Below are 17,222 nucleotides of genomic sequence, written 5' to 3' on the forward strand. Positions count from 1 at the left end.
TGAAGAGTAAATGTTCTTCACAATTCCTCATACTTCGCCTACACAAATCTTAAAGACAGATCTGAATCTTTCTGAAAGAGTGTATAACTGAGTTATCTGTATACACATAGGGCAACTACATCTATACAAATTATTCCAAGTCAAATCCTGTCCTGAATTTTCTTCCCACAGCAGAACACTTTCTGAAAATGACATGATTTTATTAAAAACATATTTATTTAGACTTCTGGAAAATACTGAAAATTCTTGTAGAAAGTTTGATTTAGGAAATACGCAACCTCTATAGGAGCAATTATGTTCAGAACAACTGGCTTTCCCCTGAGGTTTAGGCAATGATTTTTTTGGACAAACCTACCTGCTCAGTGGTAATTCTGTGAAATTTGTATGTCACTTACTATCTATCAAGACAGATGATTGTAACTACGCAACAGGTAATGGAATAGTTATTCAAAGGTAACATTGTACTGGTTCAGTGGAGATCATCACTAGGAAAAAGCAAATAGTTTCCAACTAAGAAAATCCCAATGCACCCCTGTAAGATGGAAGGGAAAACAAATTTTAAGCATCCTAGGTCCAGTCTCCAATACGCTGCAAGCCTTGTTTTATTATCAGAGTAAAATATGTCTGTGGACGCTGAAAAGTGACACTATCTTGTGAACCAGGGTTGTGGCCAACAAATATGTGTACACTCCTATATTTGTGGAGAGCTGAGTTCACTCTCAAACCCACATGTGTCTGCCAGGCCCAGTAATCATGTGCAAACACACACGCACAAACAGGCCAACTCCACATCAAGGCGTGGGGCAGCCAAGCGCGTTCAGCCCATCAGCGCAGCTCAGCCCTTGTTGAGCACAGCTTTCTGGGCACAGCAGATCTGGCAGAGGTGGCCATGTTGCATCTTGAGCCACCAGTAGATGTTTAAAGCACATAATGAATACTTTGAGACATAGCTACAACTGGGCCCATGAGAGGAATGAAAAGCATGTGGGTCACAAAATTCGTTGTGCTTTTAACATTAATTGGCCAGGAAGACCAAGTGGTTTTTAAAGGATGCAGGTGTTTCTGGGAAGTGAAGGGAGAGGTTATACTATACAGTCCTTCAGACACTGGGTCCAGAAGAAACTTAAACTCCCCAAGTTACCCATTGGTAAACTGGCAGATACCAGTCTGTACTAAAACCTAGTAATTTTTTAGCTCTGAAATCCTTTAAAAATAAGTATAAGAAGAAGTTTAATATAATAAGCAGTTGAGACTGCTTGTTTCTTACATTAATCATTGGCTATGACTTTACAAGAAAAGAGATGGTAGTAGGGACCTACAATGTACCCGCATGTGCAATTGTGGTTATGGCCCAGGTGGATGTACCCTTGGGCTGCCTTTTACCATGCTAGAGTTGTGTCATCTCACACAGGTGGAAGTGATAGCTGAAACACAATGTCTTAGAGAAAAGATCAGAAATAAAGTTACCTTTGTTGAAGTGTTTATAAGGTTCTTCAAAATAATAAATGACAGAATACAATGACAGACTGCAGTAAGTGGGGTCCTCAGCCAGTGCAAATTTAATAATTACTGGTGTCATGGTACTCTCTCTGAACTCTACTGTAAGAAGGTTTAAAGATTATCAGCTTTGGTCTGACTATGGTTTGTGCCTATTCAATCGCCATTATCTCAGTGTCATTCCTAATATGACATTATTTAAAAAATGTGAAGTTGTGAGAAATTTTCATGGATGTTGCTTTACACTAGTAGTTTCTTCAGTATTGATGCTGTATGTCTAGTAATAAATATCTGGCACCTTTAAATGATTTCTTATCAGGGAACTACCATAAAGTGGGTGCCATTGGCTCCTTTTCGAAGATGTGAAATTTGGAGTCCAGAGGAATAATGTATCTTATGAGGATGCAGTAGTAGAGACCAAAATAGGAGCTGGGTTTCTCAGCTTCTAACTCAGTATGTGAACATGGTTATGCTGCCATGATTTAGTACAGTTTGAAAGTGGTACTGATGTAACAATTGCATATCTTTCTGAAGGAAGGCGCAATGTATAGGAAGATCTATTGTCAAAGGAGTATAAAAAGAAATACTTTATGATTGTATCATGGTGTGGTGGGTTAACCCTGACTAGCCACCAGGTGCCCCTCAAGCTGCTCTATCATTCCCCCTCCTCAGCGGGACAGGGGGAGAAAATAAAATGAAAAAAGCTCATGAGTCAAGGTGAGACAGGGAGATCACTCACCAATTACTGTTATGAGCAAAATAGACTCAACTGGGGGAAACAAATTTAATTTATTGCCAATTAATAACAGAGTAGGATAGTGAGAAATAAAAACAAAACTAAAACCACCTTACTCCTCTCCCTCCCCTTCTTCCCAGGCTCAACTTCACTCCCAACTCTTCTACCTCCTCCCTCTGAGCAGCGCAAGTGGATGAAGAATGGGGCTTGTGGTCTGTCCATAATGCTTTGTCTCTGCTGCTCCTTTCTCCTCACACTCTTCTGCTCCAGTGTGGTGTCCCTCCCACGGGAGACAGTCCTTCACGAACTTCTCCTTCCCATGCACTGCAGTTCTTCAAGAACTGCTCCAGCATGGGTTGTTTCTCTCAAATTTTCTCACTCCTCTCTCACAGCTGCTGTGCAGTGTTTTTTACTGTTTCTTAAATGTGTTTTCACAGAGGCACCACCAATGCCGCTGATGGGCTCAGCATATGTTTGGCCATTAGCAGGTCATTTTGGAGCTGGCTAAAACTGTCTCTGCCCAACACAGAGGCAGCTCCTGGTGTCTTTTCAAGAGAATCCATCCCTGCAGTTTCCCCACTACCAAAACCTTGCCACGTAAACCCAATACATCTAGCAAAGAAATACGTGAAGTTCAGCCTTTACCTCCAATGGTTTGCTTTTATTTTATTTTGTTCTGTGTAGAAAAATTATCACCACCTTCAAAAAGGATACGTGGTCAAAGCCATCTTCTTCACTTTAAAAATACTGTTGAAACATAAATGGAACAAAGAGTGAATTGCAGCTGCATCTGTGGTTCTTGACGGTCCTGTACAAAAACTGCTGATAAACTTCTTCGCAGGTTGGAAAAATTTCTTTATCCCCTCTCTCTTCTCTGTCTTAACAACGACTGAGGTATAAAAGCTCAAAGTATGTTTGCCTCCAGGCAGTGACCAAACTGAAAAAATCTGCCCCAAAGCTGAGAAAATTCTTTAGAAATTCAGAGGCATCAAGGGTATGTGGACAATTTTTCTGTGGACATAAGGACAGTAGTTAGTTGCTCTAAGATATCACTGTAAGCCTACTCCAGAGGAGAGCGTATGTGCACCTGACAGCTCACCCTGGGTGAAAAATCAGGAGTTGTGATGTAGGCACAAGTCAAAATTTCCCAGTCATTACTTTTTTACCAATTAAAAAGTACCATTCCAGCCCTCAGGCAACACTAGCCAGCAAGCATAGGGCTGGAACTCAGAACCTCTTTGCTACTTCTTCAGTAAGCAGCAGAATAGCTCCATACAGACCTGGCACTGAAGCTATGAGGAGTTTCACGTCTCTGCACAGGTTTGTACGTATAGTCATCGAGAACTAACCATGGAATAAGGGAAAATACATTGTAGCTCAATATTTGTCTTATCTGACTACAGTAATCAAATGTGAAATTTGAGTCTTTTGCATAAAAATTTCTACAGATTGTTGTGCTGACAACTCTTAAATCTATTGCTTGCTTTTATCATATTTTTTGGCAATATCTTTCTCCAATAAACAAAAGAATGTTCTGCCTTGGTTTTGCATTTGTTGACAATTTAATTTCCTCATATATTTTCTTGCTGTATGAGAGTTTATTAGGATCTGGAATAGTTTCTTTGCCAAAGATTATTCTAGTCAAGTGTTAATGTGTAGAAATAGCTTCTCAAATTAAAAAAAAAAAAGAAAAAAAAGATGTTTGTTGCCTCTTATAAAGCAACTTTCAATCTCAATTGTCTCAACTAAAAGAAGAAACAGGTCTCATCCAGATGACAAATGAGTCTGATGTGTTTTCTACTACCCACGTGAAAAGGGATGCTAAGAAAAAATTGAAGTTAAATCCATCAGCTGCACAAAAATAGTTTCCGCTTTAGACTTCGGAGATACTGGCTTGGGGGATTTGCAAAAGGATATGCAATCAGTGGTCCTCTTGAACCACCTTTGGCAGTAAACATTAGCACCACAGTGTTTGCTTGGTTTCTTGAGCTAAGTTAACCCCTTGAGAGCCAAAAAAGCTGAAGATCCCCATCTTACAGGAATTTTAAGTTCAGTTTTGAATATTATCATTTATCCCAGAATAATTATGAATGCCAAGTGCAGCAAACAGGATTTTTTAAATCTTTTCATTGGCCATGAGCTATTGCCAGATTTTTGCTGTTCTTTGATGACTGTTTGAAGGCAATGAGACACTATGTTGATGGAATCTCAAAAAAAGCCCTGTTCTTCTGACCTCCCCAAACTGATTTATCACTAGATGTTTAGAGCTGTGAAAATTTTATGATAAAAAAATTTTTATGTCAATTTCCTCATTTGACTTCTCACCTCATCCCATGCTAACCTAATGGAGTTTCTTCTACCATCCTCTAGAAAAACTTGTATTGGCAGCTGTCAGAGGAGTGCCTTTAGAGTAGGGTTGATTTGGTGAAATTCTTATGTTTTCGTCTTGTACTTTATAAAAGTTGTTCTTTTTCATTCATCACTTTTTGGTTGGATAAAAGAAGTAAAATCCTGTTACTTTAAAATAATGTTGGTTAGATCTAACATCAGCCACTTAGAAACAAAGAAGTTTTGAGCAAACCAACAAGGACAAGTCAGCTCAAGGTTTCTCAGCAATATAGAAAAAAATCAGTTTTGCAATGTAGCTGTCGGACTACTGTAGGCCTGAGGACAGTCAAGGTGACCTTCAATACCTGGCTATATTTCTGCTGGTCTTGGTGGTGTTGTAGACGTGCTGGTGCTGGGGGGTTGGCAGTGGAAGTTGTACAGCCTGAATTATGTTGTCTGCCTGGGAAGAGCATTAGGGCACTGTTTCCTGCAGCAGCATGGCAAGACATTGCCAGAAACTCCTCACAAGCTGTCCTGCTTTAATATTGGCTGGTAACTAAGAGGGCTCATGCTCTGCAAAGTGGGCAAAGATAGTCTGAAAATGCTTTAGGGACAAGAACTAAAGATGCAGATGGGGGTCTCCTCCACAGGATGGTCCTCAGAGCAATTAAGCAGAGCTGGGTAAGAGGCCATCAACCTTACATTATAGGAACATGAAAAGTTTCTGAACCACCCATCAAATGCCAAATCTGGGGAATGCCTTAGGAAGAATGTAGAGAAGCAAGAAAAATATGATTAATCCGAAGTAAAAAATTTACAGGGTTTTCTATCATTGCAAACAAGTTCATTTAGGCTGAAAGAAAACAGTATTTTCCCTGAGGAGCTAACTTAATTTCTTTCTCAAACAGTCATAATGAGGTCAGAAATAGGAAATTTATACAATCTCTGAAATCTCTGAAATCTCAGCTGGGACAGTGAAGATGCAGGTTCTGATTTCCTACAGCAAATTCAGATTAAAGACTGGAACTCAAGCCTCCTATGAGGTAACTAAAAATATTTTTGATAGTATTTTTTGTTACATTTTTATCTATTCCTCCAAATTATATTGCTCAGTTTTGTACAAAACAAAAACCTGGAGCTTATTCCCTCAAAACTCAATCTTTTTAAATAAAAAATTTGAGTAACTTTTAAAGGTTTGTTACATATATTTTAACCTGAAATCTATGAATGAAGTACTCTTTTCTTCTTTGAATTGCTGTAAATACTTTCTGTGCTTTTCTGTGTTCTAGGCATGTGCCATGAGTGGACTGTAAACAGCTGTAATACCAAATACATCAAGACAAACCCAATCAAGACAAAGTAACCTCAAGGAGAATCTACTCACAAAATGTCACATCCATTGCTCTGTATCAAGTGGGCTTGCCTACATTTCCCTTACAGACGAACTAATATATTTCTGTCAAAGCCAATGCCAGATACTTCCACTTGCTCATGAAATGTAATGTTTGTTTTTCTCCGCCCTTCAAAGTAAACATGAGCACTGTGACTTCCTTTTAAATAACATTTCTGAAGTTTTTGCCAGTAAACAATTTAGAAATCAGGAAGAGTCTTCAAATGTTTCCTACAGGATGAAGTGGCTGTAAAACTACTCTATAGGGCACAGCTGAGGGTTTCCGAGGTATAGCAATAAAGCTGATTTACCTCCTATCCACTCCTTCACATAAGGAGTATTTCAAAGGTACAAGAAGCAAAAAAGATCACAGTCCTGGACAGGTTAGCTTGGTAGCTATCACTTATATACTTAACAATTGGTAGATGTCAGATAATTTTAAGGTTTTTTTTCAATCCATTTGGAACCGTTTTGGCCATCTGCTGACTGAGTGGGGGCAAAGAGTAGTGGGACTTTTTAAACTAATACCCAAAATATGAACACCTATTTATCAAATAGATAAATAATTTAAGTTTTGTAGTACTCAGGACTTCAGATCAGAGCTGAAACTTCCAAGGCATCTTATTAGAAACTTTGTTGGCTTCCTGGTCCTGGGGATATGGTGCTAATTTCTCAGTGGCTGTTGCAGCTTTTCTGCTTCTATTCTATTTTGGCACAAGGTTGTGTTAAGGGGGGGAAAAAAGAGTAAAAGGTTATTAATCTGAAGGTTTTGTTCATAACAACATTTGAAGTGCTTCTGTGTATTTTAAATTTTCAGAGAAAGCTTGTGTTGGTTCTTATTCTGAACAGGTTAATTATCCTTAAAAGATTCCTAGTCTAGCCTTTGTCTCAGTATTACGTTTCAGTGAATGAACTCAAGATTTTATTAGTGCTCTGGGACAAGGGACAACATTGTAGCAAATATTGCAGAGAGTTGTATGTTCAGGTCTTGAATGTGCATTTTAGTAACATCAGAATGTTTTCCATTTGTGTTTTTAGTATTAATTTAGTTTTTCTGTGTACAGTTTATGCTTCAAATTTTTCCATTTATCTTTCCAGTTCCTCCACATGCAGATTGCACTGATTCTCAGTGGTTCTTCAGGACATGTTGGCTATTTCCTTGGTAACACATTGTTTAATCCTTGACTAGTCTTGCTGCACTAAATCTAGGAGACTTTAAAGCCATGAATCTGAATGCTGATGTAATCCCTAGACAGTTCCATTTATATTAGGAGTGTGCATATTGCTAATGTTGGCTCTTTCTATCTAGGCTGGGGCAGTTTGCATGTTACTCATTCGGCTTCACAAATAAGCTTTAACAGACTGGAAAATAATAGGACACGCTATTTGTGACTGATTGTTGGAATCTCACAGTGCTGAAACTGGACTGACTGTGGGAGGCATGGTCTAATAGTTGAAGCTGAAGATTAGAGCTGGAGACATCTGTATTTTATTGCCACACATTTATGGTACATCCTTAGTGAAAAGAGATTTTTGTGAAGTTTAATTAAAATTTTTTGTATATTTCTTCTAAAAATACTCTAGTAGTAAAGTATTGAAAAGGGAAAAGAGTGTAAGTATGACAACTTATAACATCCTTGCTGCAAGTTCTTTAGTGGCTCTTCAGAAAAGAAAGATTTCTAATCTGAAAACTGTAATCAATAATTTGTATATATTACAGTGCCTTGGTTGTCCTATCTGAAGTCCCAGTAGATTTCTATTCTTACTTTTTCTCTGATGAGTTATTGACTTTTCAGTCCCAGTTGCATCTAGCAAATGTTTGATACTAAAGCAGCACAAACAAAATTTCATTTTAGAAAAAGCTTACATGGCTCTGATTTTTTAAAACCTAAATATTCCTATAACTATTTTTTTTGTCTGCAATTTGTGGCAACAAGTTGCCATACCAAACTTTATCAAAACCTATCCTGAACTTTGCTGCCTTATTTTGTTAACCAGCCTTGCTCAATAGCTGTCCTTGTTACATGGAGACTGACATCAGAGTTAGATTGATCCCTGTTTTTAAACAATTAACTAGCAGCTAGGTTCTTCCTTCTAAATGGAATGTATCAAGCCACCAAGATAGTTCCAAGTGTTGTTCAAAAAGTCATCGATTTATTCACCAAAACAGTAACTTCATGCAAGAGTAATTTCTGCTAGCTGCCTTCTCTAGAGTGACTTACTAGACAAAACAAAATGTATTTGATTTAATGGCACTCTGAAGGCCAGATGTATTCTCCTGTCCTTTTATGAAAAACAATGCAGTTGTTACTCTTGAACAGAGATTCTCCACTTGGGAGGGCATGCTCGTAATGCCACTCTTCCTTGAGATTCAATGACTGGCTGGAAGATTTGGAAGGCAAGACCTGCCCTCAGCCACTGTGCCCACTCTTTTCACCAGGCTTGCACAGACTTCTCCTTTCAGGACACCAAAGTTTTTTACCTCTGTTGCTGGAGCAATTCCACAACTCTGAGATAAGTAATAAGAGCTAAGTCTTAATACAGTACAGGCCTACAGAAGCTCTACAAATTTAGATACATCTATTTCTAGTAGATCTAGTTGGACAGAAATCTCTCTGCGTGCTCTTTATAATTCCTTGAGGGGACATACTTCTAGTATTGATGGAAAGAAGTACTCACTAGTGTCCATGGTACAATGTATCTTTAAGTGGTCTGTAAGTAGCTTGTATAAATACTTGATTAAGTTATGCTCATCTTTTTAATAATCACTTATTTGAGAACAGCCCGTAATGTTCTCTTATCTGTTGAATTATAATTAAGACTTATTTTAAAATAATTGCATGTATCTTCACTTATCTGGGTGTTAGATCTTGCTGATATGAATTCAGTATGCTTCAGTATTATCATGTGAAAGGCTGCTTCCAGACCTACAATCATGTCTGTGTGAATCCGAAATATACACATATTTATCAGAGGTAAGAATTCTAAATTTACCTAAAAATCATAGAAAAGCTTAGGTTGCAAAGAACTTCTGGAGCTCATTTAATCTATCCTCAGTGTAAGGAAATATCAGTGTAAACACACAGTATGTTCTGCACTGAGTAAGGAAAGTTGCTTTTTTCTCTAAAACTGTAGAACTAAGTTTTTCTATCCTTCAGCAGCTGGTCAGAAGGTCAAAAAGTTTTGATATGCATTTGAGCTTTTGAATATATATATATTTTGAATCTTGCATGACTTCAGTTTCAATGAACAGTCATGCAGCCAATTTGCCTGCAATGAACATTCATTGAAAACATATGCCAGTCTCCAATACTAATTTTCTGCATATGAATATTTGAACAAGAGACAAGATACAAAGCCCATTATAATCACCCAGAAAGACACCCACTGACTGCAGAAGACTTTCTTTTATTGGTTTCTGGAAGTATTAACTTAATTCTCCAGTCAGGGAAAATAAGTTTTGTTTTGTTTTTTTTTTTTTTTTTTTTTTTTAAATATGGTTAATCATAATTGTTTCAGAAGTGTATAACATTCTCTGAAAGCCATTTGATATTTTATTCAACTCAGAGTCCAAAGATGTATTCTCTTGCATAGAAGAAAACCAGTGAAGTAAAAATTTTCTTAACAGTTCACTGGCAGACCAGACCCACATTTGCAGCTACAATTTCATTTAGAATGATTTATATATGCAAAGGCTTGAGACCTGTTTTCTAGAGCCACAATGGTCTTTTCTTCCTAATAAATATTATAAATGTTCTTAGACTTTTTCTTTTGCATTAATGGTTTTTAATTGCAGACCATTTCCAAAAGTAGAGCTGCTTTCATTTCCTTGCCTTTTTCTGTTTCTTCTTCAAATATGCTCAGATAATGTTATTGTACCAATTCTCACTGAAATTAAGAGTCTGCGCTGTGAGTGATACAGATCTCTTCAATAGGACATTGAGAATAATAGCCCACTGTCAACGGTTGATGGGAAAATAACTGGAATCCGCTGTCCTCCAAAATGGTGGCTCCAGTCAGTCATCTGGACTAATCATTATAGCTCCTTCCAGTACTGCTGTTTCCACCTGTACAGAGTGACTTCTCTGCAGTACCCCTGCATGTGGACCAGGTGATGTGGCAAAGCTCTTTCAGTCAGTAGCTTTGTACACTTATATTCTCTGCAAAAATGAGAAAATAATTTCTTAAATGTTGAGGGAAAACAATGTTCAGTTTGTTTGAACTGTTTTTCAATCCATGTCAAATTAACCAATGATCTACTTCTAGGTTAGTTTTTATGCTGGGGTAGGAAAAGACTAGGAGTGGGTAAAAATTTATATGCAAACAGCAATTAATTGTCATAAAATAAAGAAGCTGTCACCAATGCTGACTCTTTTCCCTGCAATGCTTCCTTTTTATTTAGTACGATATCTACTTCCCAGCTCTCTTGCCAGGTGTAAAATTGCTATGCCCATCATTTTTCATGTGGGATTAAATAATTTTCCTTCAAGGACTCATCATAATGTACGTAGAAATTTGATGACAAACTAGATAGATATGAAATGAATGTCCTCAGAGCTCACTGGATTTTTTTTTTCCTTCCTCTCCTTCCCTAACTGAGTAGAAAAAAAAATTCTGAAAAATGAATATTGTTAGAAGCTTTCTGCAAAAGGCAGGAAATGGTTTGGGTTTCCAGTACATGACTGAATATATTTTTCATTAAAAGACTATTTTTTTTCATGATAAATAATTATAGAAAAAGTTTTACTCTCACCATTGCCAGCTGCCATGCATGGATTCCCATTCAGCTACACCAATGTTAAAAGGATTTCTGGAGCAATTCCACCCAGGAATGGAAAATGTCCTGGTTTTGGCTGGGATAGAGTTAATTTTCTTCCTAGTAGCTGCTATAGTGTTGTGTTTTGGGTTTAGGATGAGAATAATGTTGATAACACATATTCATGTTTTAGTTGTTGCTAAGTAGTGCTTTCACTAGTCAAGGACTTTTTCAGCTTCCCATGCTCTACCAGGTGCACAAGAAGGTGGGAGGGGGCACAGCCAGGACAGTTGACCCAAACTGGCCAAAGGGCTATTCCATACCATATGACATTATGCTCAGTATATAAACTGGGGAGAGCTGGCTTGAGGGGCAGTGACTGCTGCTCGGGGACGGGCTGGGCATCAGTCAGCGAGTGGTGAGTGGTTGCATCACTTGTTTTTCCTGGATTTTGTTTCTCTCTCTCTCATTGTTTTCCTTTTCATTACAATTTATCATTATTATTATTATATTATTAATTATTATTAGTATTCTAATATTTCAATTATTAAACTGTTCTTAACTAAACCCATGAGTTTTCTTACTTTTGCTCTTCAGATTCTCTTCCCCATCCCACTGTGGGGGAGGGTGCGAGCAGCTGTGTGGTGCTTGATTGCCACCTGGGGCTAAACCATGACAGAAAACTAGCAAATGCTTATCTCCAAAGGGGTAAAAGTTCATAATTGGGAACAATTAAGGCAGGATGGGACCTTTGATGAGTTCATTATCATGGTATTTCAGGTATATAAACATTTGTGGGCATCTTACATCATGCTAGTTAGTTTGAAAAGTTCAAAACTTTCTTATAGGCAAATGCTTCATATTTGGAATGGAAAGCTGTGCTTTTCACACTAAACAGCTTTCATATTCCTTCCTAAGAAAATGAGAAGAAAAAAACCCTTCTGTCTTTCCAATGCACACAAATATAAAGAAAAATTCTTTTATTTGGACTGTAGTTGGAGGAGAAATGGGTTTAAAAGCTTCCTAGACTGGCTTGAACAGAAAAACAGACCTCTTCATTGATTGCTTAGTGTTTAAATCAACTCATACGTTTTTTAATGCATTCATGTAATAGTTTACATTGTAAGAACTGAATCCTGAAAACATATTTCATCTTGCTAAACCCCTGAGAATGGGATTTCTATAATAGCTTTTGTCCATTAGCTTTTTATCTGATTCCACTATTAAAAAAGCTTAGCCTAATGAAATGGAGGCTTTCTATTCACCTACTCTATGCATCTGTTTATTTAAATATTTTTATTAATTAGAACTCAAGCTTCAAAATTAGAAAAAAAAAGGTTTTCAGAAGTTCTGCCTGAACTTCATTAAACCACATAAATCAGCAGTACTGGGACTTTGGCAGAAGGACACTGGCTCCACAAGCTGGAACTGTTTACTCTTTTATCTGCCAAAAGTTGTAAGTCATCGTGCAGTTAATAATTAAGCAAATGTATAGCACACAAACTTCTAAACTGAAATAATATTCTGAAGTGGGTGTTGTTGACCAGTCTCCTCCATTCACTGTTTATGTTTGAGTCAGCTTGATGGGGTGTTTCCACAGATTCTGAGAGGAGATGGGGGCAGAATTATGTTTTCTATATCCTAGATTTGTTACAGTGATGCTAAACAGTGGTCTCTAGCCTATTTTAGAAAAATATGATATGTGGAAGTTCTGTGAATGCTCTTGTTGTTACAAAATATTTGTACACAAAGAAGAGTCAAAAGAGATGAAATTACTGTTTTGAAGAGCACAGCTCTCAAAGTCTAATCCAACAGAGATGTAGACTGTGACTCTACAAAAGTTTTTTTATAAGCATTCAGTGGTACTGCAGAAAGACAGAATTACAGGAAAGAGGTCCTTTTTAGCCAGGCTTAAATGCCGAGCAAAGCTTTAGAGTTTCTGATCTAATCACTTGGATTCTTTTGGGGTCCTTTCTAGTTTGCATATCAAACCCAATCCCTCTGAAGCCCAACCAGCTTTAACTCTTTCAGTTACTTTGACAACAGCCCTTAGGAAGAAGAGTGACACATCTGTAATATCACAGGATGAGCCAGGCACTGAATTATGACTGCAGATATGACCACTTCCTAATTTTTTTCTATTATTTTTTGTTTCCCCTCTCCTTGCACCAGTGATACTGGCTTAGTCCAGGTAGGGGTAAAGCCAAGGTTTCAACCATTGTCTGGCAAAGCCAGCTTCTGTACTCCCTACTTGGTACAAGGACTGGCACCAAGCATGGGCCATGCTGAGAAAAGGAGTAATTTTCTTCTGATTCATGCTCCCCTTCTGTTTTAGTGTCACAAAGGCACTCTTATTCTCATATGACACTCAATATAATTTTCCTCTAGCATTAGAAAATGCAGTGTTTTTTCCATTCATGATGAGTGCCTGGGAAAACAGAAACAATCAAACTCAGTTTTCATCACGGTAAATTTGGGAAGGTAGATTCCCTACTGTTCTAGCAATAATATTTCATACAGGGCAACTCCGAAACTTTCCTACAAAGTGCAACAAGATAATCTCATCAATCAGAAAATGCATAAGAGAAAGAGACCCTAGAGGAGAGAACACATGAGAAAAATCTCTGTGGGACCTCTTTTTTGCTGAACTCCAAGGGAGCAAAAGGTATTATTATTTATTTTGCATTAAATGGACTTATCTGAGGACTGGACAGCTTCAGGTGTGCTGTCATTATAGGCACAAAGGACTTGATGCAGCAAGCTGGACTCTAAAGAGCCTGGAGGCAAGGTCAGGCCCTGCTCCTTGTGTCAAAGGCAGGGACCATGATGGCCTGCCTGCTGCCCAAGCCATCCCTATATGCTGGGACTTCTCACTCTGCTGCTTAGTTTGACAGTGGCATGGAAAGTTATTGTAGCAGGGTCAAGGAGCTGCCTCTTTGTATGTAGAAAATGTCCTTTCCTATGGCAATAGTGCGTCAGTTCTTATCAAGCAGAGCAAAGTTTTAGTAAAGACTATGAAAAACAGGCATGCGGGAGGCTAATACTAAGCATAGTCAATGGGAGATCAGAGCAATGATTTATACATCCACTTCCATTATTGGTGTCAAACACAAGCTTGTTTTTGCATAAACATACTAATACGTCTTTTTAACAACTGAGTTAAGCAGTAGCTGTGTCCACATGGATGATATCAAACATTTGTTCTTCCAGCAAAGGTATTGTGCCATTCAGCAATCCAGCAGTCAGTCGCATTGCAAACGTAATGGCAACTGGGCAGCATTCTGTCTCTAAATGTCCTTAACCAGACATGGATGCAGCCTGCCATACAGATTAGGTTTCAGGCTTCCTTTTATTTAGCTGTATTCTGTGTTCAGTCAGTAGGACTGATAAAGCAGAAGCTGTTCAGATTGCAAGGCAGAATGGCATGCAGTTCTGATCACGACCAAAATCACTACAACTTTCTCCAAAAATACAGAAGTGTAATCCTCTTTGAAGGGGCTTGAAGATTAAACCTAGCACTGGACCAGACTTTTAGAAAAATATACCCTGCTTCATGATATTGGCCAGACATGGGACATTTATTACTAGGTGACCCAGCGTATGATTGTTTACTACTTCTTATACCCAAGTATGATTTTTCTCTTCTTACCCTTCTCTCATGCTGTTTTGGAGGCAATTTCAACTGTTTCCAGCTGCAGTTCATAACTCGTGCACATAGAACACTGTTTAATTTCAAGTGATCCGTTTTGCTTTGGGTTTAGAGTGTTTGGATTAAATCTGAATTTAAGGTTCAACTTCAAACCCAACCTTTTTATCCTTCCTTGATTAGTTTAGTTTATAGTCTTGCTTAGCAGCAGGAGATTAATTCGGGTGTCTGCTCCTACTCAAGTGAAGGTTCAGTTCAGCCCTGTTTTTGCTCTTCTTTCTTCACTCCCTTGAGTCTGCATTTATATTCCAAAGCTGTTTTAGACAGAGAATTCTGTGAAGCTTTTCTATCAGTCCAAGGGTAAATGAGCCTGAAAATAAATCTTTCAGCAGATATAGGAAGCTCTGTTATTGGGTTTGACTTCATACAAATAACAGTGCTGTTTTGCTAAGCATGCATTTAATAATGCTTTTGCAATGATAATTTTTACTATTAAAATACAAAGCTTTATGAAGTTTGAAGAGACTTTAGTTTTACTGATTCTTATAAAATGCTGTTCTCAGTAAATGAAAGTGAACAGTTTTGTCTTTGCAACATAAAATATGAAGACTCTCAGAAAATCCTGATTGTTGTTACTTGAGAAAAGAATGTCATACATTCAGCTCTTTGACTTCTTGCGTGTCACTGCACACTCATTTTGATGTATAGTTTATGTACGATTGCTGTTTAGGTTCAGCAGCACTCACAGAGAAGTAGGTGTTCAGGAAGGGGAGGAGGTTTTCGTAGAATTTTCTTACAATATGAAATCTTCTGTTGTCTAAGGGGAAGTTGAGAGAGCTAGATTTGTTTAACATGGAGAAGAGAAGGCTAAGGGAGGATCTGGTTGTCATCTTTGACTACCTAAAGGGGATCAGAGCACAGAGCCAGGATCCTTTCTTCCAGCAAAATGGTGAGAGGCAAGTCACAAGCTGCAGCAAAGGAAATTCCAAGTAGATATGTGGAAGAAATAAAATCACCATTTGTGTGCTCAAGCACTGGAATGGGTTGCCCAAAGGGATTTTGAGATCTGTATCTTGGAGGTGTTCAGAGCTTGACTGGATATTGTCCTGAGGAACCTGCTCTAATTATGGTGTTTGTCTTGTGGTTGGGACTGGATGGTGTTGGGACTGCTGTTGGGACTAGTGGTCCCTTCCAGCCCAAAATTATTGCGCAAATTTGAAAGCACAAAGATTGAACAAGTGGGGCAGAAACCTTATCCACCTTACAGGCGTGCAGTCTTCCACCACACAGTAGTATTAGGAAAGGACCAGCTCTGCTCTGAGCTCTGGTTGCTTAAGGAACTGGCAGGATTTCCAGCACTTGCCATCTGCTCCCTGTTGTTGGAGGGAAGCTTCTGTTTGAAAAAATGCTACATAGACATGAAGGTCAGTCCCAGCTGCAGAGTGAGACACCTAAACTTAAGTGATTAGAACAAGAATTTACTCATTTGAGTCAGGTATCTGACCACCTGTCACAGCCAGTTGACTCAGTTACCTAAAATTAGGTGTCCATACCTACCTGAGAACCCTTGCTGGTGTCTAGGTTCTGCTCCAGAAGTGCACAGGTCACCTGTGGAACCTAAGTCACATCTGTCAACCTTGTTTTGATGTAATATTGATATAAAATTATTACATAATGAACAGTTACTGTGACTACATTTGCCATGTGTTTGCCATATATTTGTCATGGAAAGGGTTTCTTTGGTATGTAGATGGTAAGTCTCTATGCTGTAATATAGATGTATTCCTGAGAAGATTACTGAAGAGCACTCTGACTTCCACATGCTTTGGATTTAGCCCTTGGTCTGCATTAGTTCCATATGCTGGTGGGGTTTACCACAGGAGGAGAGAATGATTGCATTCCCACCTCCCCAGATGTCTTTCAGATTGTTCTTGTTTAGATGAGTTTGCAGCTTTGCTTCAGCTGCAACAGACACCAGGGACAAAATCTAGACTTATTATTGTTTTTCTTTTTTATTTAGATCAAAAATCAAAGCAAACATTTTCTTCCTTGAATCACCAGATAACTTGCTTGGTAGCTACACATACAGCCTCTGCGGTAGCATGCTGCAGCTGAATTGTGTTTCTTGGAAAGTAACTGCATCTGAAAATATAAGGACATTTATCCAAAAAACCCCAAAGTTTTTTCTACAAGTCTAAAAGTTTAGCTAAGAAAACAGAGTGATGTGTATTGGGAGATGTTAGTGTTATGACTTCAGGATCTTTGACTCCAGAGGAGCAGACTGGTCTTATTTCAAGCTGTCTAAAGAGCAGCATTAGCATTGATTGCAGAACTAGCCTGGAGGCTTTTGCCCTTCGTTCCAGCTAAAAGAAAGTAGCAATACTACTGAGTGGCAGTATCTACCTAAGCAAGACAAAGAAAACAATGGGTAAAATATTGCAAAATAGATAATAAAATGTTTTTCTTTCACAATGTATAGAGAGCTTGGTATGACAATATGTTCTACGTGCCAGTCCAAAGCAGATATAAGAGTTTTCATGCACAGCTTTTCATCCATTTGGCATCTTAGAAGAAGTACAAAACATTCAGTCCATTACGTGCTAGGATAAATTTACTTGTCGTAATCTGAGTTCAAAGATACCACCCACATAAAAAAAATAGATTCTGAAATGTCTTTGAATCACCCTCAATTGTACCAAATTGGTCTGATCTCCTGTGAATAACCTTTCCTGTGAATTTTCAAGTGCTTCCTGCTCAGGGCAATGACACTGCAAGAAAGGTGTTTTGTTTTACACATCACTTCTGCTCTTTAGGCCAGGTTGAGTACCAAGTGTGACCAGAGGAGTAGTATGTGAACTTTTAGGAAGTT

The sequence above is a fragment of the Platalea leucorodia genome, assembly GCF_965183815.1.
Source record: "Platalea leucorodia genome assembly, chromosome: 3".
NCBI lineage: Eukaryota > Metazoa > Chordata > Aves > Pelecaniformes > Threskiornithidae > Platalea > Platalea leucorodia.